The sequence below is a fragment of the Bos taurus genome, chromosome 6 (assembly GCF_002263795.3).
Source record: "Bos taurus isolate L1 Dominette 01449 registration number 42190680 breed Hereford chromosome 6, ARS-UCD2.0, whole genome shotgun sequence".
Lineage (NCBI taxonomy): Eukaryota > Metazoa > Chordata > Mammalia > Artiodactyla > Bovidae > Bos > Bos taurus.
In genome coordinates this window covers 68,119,124-68,123,316 of record NC_037333.1, presented here as the reverse complement: position 1 = coordinate 68,123,316, position 4,193 = coordinate 68,119,124, and the positions used below count along the sequence as shown (strand labels likewise).

General features: G+C 40.8%; 1 pseudogene; it reads right to left on the bottom strand.

Moving 5' to 3' along the window:
- Positions 1–1,195: 1,195 nt before the first annotated feature.
- On the bottom strand, positions 1,196–2,513 carry LOC100847183 (poly(A) polymerase alpha-like; annotated as a pseudogene).
- Between the last annotated feature and the right edge of the window lie 1,680 nt (positions 2,514–4,193).

Here is a 4,193-nt window from a genome sequence, read left to right as displayed (position 1 = left end):
TTGGAAGGGCAGTCCTGAAACACACACAGAGAATATCCACAAACACATGAAAATCTATGTGAAAGCGTGGAGATGTGGAATCAGCAGAAAAATCTGAAGGGAAAAGGATGAAATTAATCCTTTCAATTAACTAATCAAGGAACATTTCATGGAAGAAATAGGGTTTGGAGAAAGAATTCCTCCCATGAACTAAAACTCCAAAATTAATTTTCTTAAGAAAACATTATGCTAAATGAAATGTCGGACATGGAAGGACACATACTGCTTGAGCCCACATATATGTAGATTCTAAAAGAGTCAAAATCATCAAATCAGATTGTATCAGGGTATGGGGAACGGGAGAAACTGAAAAATATTGGGCAAAGGGTACAAAGTTTCAGTTAGATGGGATAAATATTTTTTGAAGATTTTGTGTACAGCCTGTTAATTGTGATATTGGTGAATAATTGAAATTTTCCAAGAGAATAGATCTCAAATTAAATCTTCTGAACACACACAAGAGGATAACTATGTAGAGGTGGTGGATGAATTATTTAGGTTGGCTGTGGAGATCCTTTCACAAAGTAAGTGCATTCGCAGTTGCTAAGTTGTGTTTGACTCATTGTGACCCCACAGACCAGCTCTCCAGGCTCCTCTGTCCATGAGATTTTCTAGGCAAGAATACTGAAGTGGGTTGCCATTTTCTTCTCCAGGGTATCTTCCCAGCCAAGGGATTGAACCCTCGTCGCCTGCATCTCCTGCATAGGTAGGCGGGTTCTTTGCCACTGAGTCATCTGGGAAGCCTTCACAATGGACATTGTTGTTTAGTCGTTCAGTCGTGTCCAACTCTTGGCAATCCCATGGACTGTAGCCTGCCAGGCTCCCCTGTCCATGGGACTCTCCAGGCAAGAATACTGGAGTGGGCTGCCATTTCCTTTTCCATCACAATGTATACATAACCACAAAAACATCAAGTGGCACACTTTAAATGTATACAATTTATTTCTCTATGTCAAATATATTTAAATAAAATGATTTTAAAAACAAAATAATGCATCTTCATTAAGGAAATAATTTTTTAATTACAGAAGAGTAAAATAACCCTCAAACTCACACACATACATACGTATGTGTTTATATGTATATATATTTTCTCTTTTCATGAGGGACTATTTTCTACAAGGATTTTTTTTCAGAGTCTACAATCAATTTTATTTTAATATAATCTAAACGCATACCATTTAGAAAATACCCAGAAAAATTTATGTACAAGAGTTGACATATTGCATTTGGATAAAGCTGGCAAGTTCTTGCTACTAGCATAGCCCAGGAAATACCACCAAGAAAACCTAATATATTAGAATAGATATTGTGGCATTTGGCCCACAGTTTGATAGACTTCAGGGTTAATCTGAAGTAGTCAATGTTTGGTACTAGATATAAAATTTCATTGGATACCCTGAAACCGTTAAGACTTATTATACACCTTACATTTAAATTTTTAAGCAGACTGTCATCTGTTAAGTCCAAGTCTTCTGGAATAGTCTGCAGTGCTAATCTTGCAAACAAAATACCAATCTCTATCCCATCAAAACAGTTTGATAACTGGTCAAATGCCTCTTCAACAGCTCTTAAATCTTTTACTTCTTCCTATAATTTCAACTTATCATAGAATGAGGTGAAAAAAATCACTTCGATCAACAAGTCTCAGTGCAACACACAACGCATCAATATTGACACCTCTTGTATGTACTCTAATCTACAAGATACACATGTAAAATTTTTCCCACCGACATTTTCAATTACAGATCGTGAAAGATTCTTGCTTTCACTGATTTCTCATATCCACTCTTTTACCAGGTTATTTAATTTTCCCCAAATTAAAATCCTGCACTGCAGTTCCTCTTCCTCTTCAAAAACCCCGAAGGGCTTCAGAGTCTCAACCAGCTTCTGTGTAAGTAGGCAGTCAGTCTCCTTGGGGCCTGCTAAGTCAGTCCTGAATATTCATTGGAAGGACTTTTGCTGAAGCTGAAACTCCAATACTTTGGCCACCTGATGCAAAGAATTGACTCATTGGAAAAGACCCTGATGCTGGGAAAGATTGAAGGCAGGAGAAGGGGATGACAGAGGATGAGATGGTTGGATGGCATCAACGACACAATGGGCATGAGTTTGAGTAAGCTCCGGTAGTTGGTAATGGACAGGGAAGCCTGGTGTGCTGCAGTCCATGAGGTCGCAAAGAGTCGGACACGACTGAGCGACTGAAATGACCGAAGCTGATGGGAGAAGTAATGCCTCAGTGCTTCTGTGGCGACTGTGCTTGCTGTGATCCCTGTGTTGTAACTGGAAATGGCATCATCTCCTGAGCTGGTACCACCCAGTCACTTCCTCACCCCTAACCCCGCTCCTGCAACCGCTGCAGCTGCCGCCCTTGGCATGATCCACTAAGGCGAGAGACGGGGTGGGTGCTGCCTTAGCCCTGGGTCCTACCCCACTCCCACACCCGTTCCTGCCTCTTTAAGCGCTTCTCCCCCTTCCCCTTCCTCCTCTCTACTAGTATTTTTAATATGCACTGGTTTTGGAGGAATTATTTATAAGTATAAATAAATCAGAGAAGGCAGTGGCACCCCACTCCAGTACTCTTGCCTGGGAAATCCATGGACAGAGGAGCCTGGTAGGCTGCAGTCCATGGGGTCGCAAAGAGTCTGACACGACTGAGCGACTTCACTTTCACTTTTCACTTTCATGCATTGGAGAAGGAAATGGCAACCCACTCCAGTGTTCTTGTCTGGAGAATCCCAGGGACAGGGGAGCCTGGTGGGCTGCCGTCTTTGGGGTCGCATAGAGTCGGACACGACTGAAGCGACTTAGCAGCAGCAGTAGCAGCAGCATAAATAAATAGTTTTTGTTTTCTTGCTAAGGTAAGGAAAAATTTGTGCCTTGAAGCTATGCATTGTTTAGAGCACACCCTTCCAAGATATTCTGCTCTAACCTTCCATTGTCTTTGAGCTGTTTTACAATTCTGAAAATTGCAAATAACCGTATGGCATTATCTTTGTGGGGGAGATTCTTCAGAGTAGGACTAATGAGTCAAAATGTATGGAAAGATTTCAGGCTCTTGATCCATTGGTCAAGTTGCCTTACAGAACAGTGGATGAGAATTCTCTTTCCTTGACAAAGGGTCAGACAGTTTCAACTGGTGCTTTTGTTCACCCCAGTCAGTTCTGGAGTCAAAGCCAGCTTGTATTGCTTTTAAAAATACCTTTTATTATGTTAGATAGGAAACAGTATTGTCTCAGTTGGGGGGTGGCTTTTAATTAAAAACATATTAACAATATAAAAGAATGTATGCAACTTTAATAAATATAGTAAGGTGTGGACAACTTCATCCAGCAGAATTCTCTCTCAGAGAATACCATGTGTGCCAGGAAGAAATGTCTTGGGGACTTCCTTGGTGGTCCAGTGGCTAAGACTCCATGCTCCCAATGCAGGCAGCCCAGGTTCAATCCCTGGTCAGGGAACCAGATCCCACAGGCTGAAACTAAGAGTTCACATGCCACAGCTAAAAATCCTGCATGCTACAATGAAAATGGAAGATACTGGCTGCAACTAAGATCTGGCGCAGCCAAATAAATAATTTTTTTTTAAAGGAAGAAATGTCATGATGAGATGGATGGAGTAGGGATGAGACCCCCAAAATCATGCTAATAAAAAATGATGATCACTGATTGCTCCAAACTCACCTCCTAGAACAATCCTTGGCAAATGGCAGGCACTCAGCAAATACTTGTTGAATGTATGAATTACAGAGTCTGCTTTTCAAGGCATATAGGTTCTATTAACTGGAGAATTCTTTCTTGTGCTAGATCCTAGCAATGAGTTTCCCACGTTAGAAACAGGAGCAGAGGCAGCTAAGTTGATCTGCCAAATAGATGGTGGAAGAGTTTGAATTTCCTGGGGTCATCTCAGGGTGAGAGTCAGCAGAAAGGACAGACAGGCACACACTTGGCAGAGAAGAAGCAGAGGGGGAGAAAAACCCTTCAGGGTGGAGGGTGAGCTTGAGACAGGACTTTGAAGAACATAAACCTCCTTTTAAAAATTTATTTTATTAAAGTATAGTGGATTTATGATGTTGTGTTAACTTCTGCTATACAGTAAAGTGATTCTGTTATATATATATATATATATATATATATATATATATATATATATGT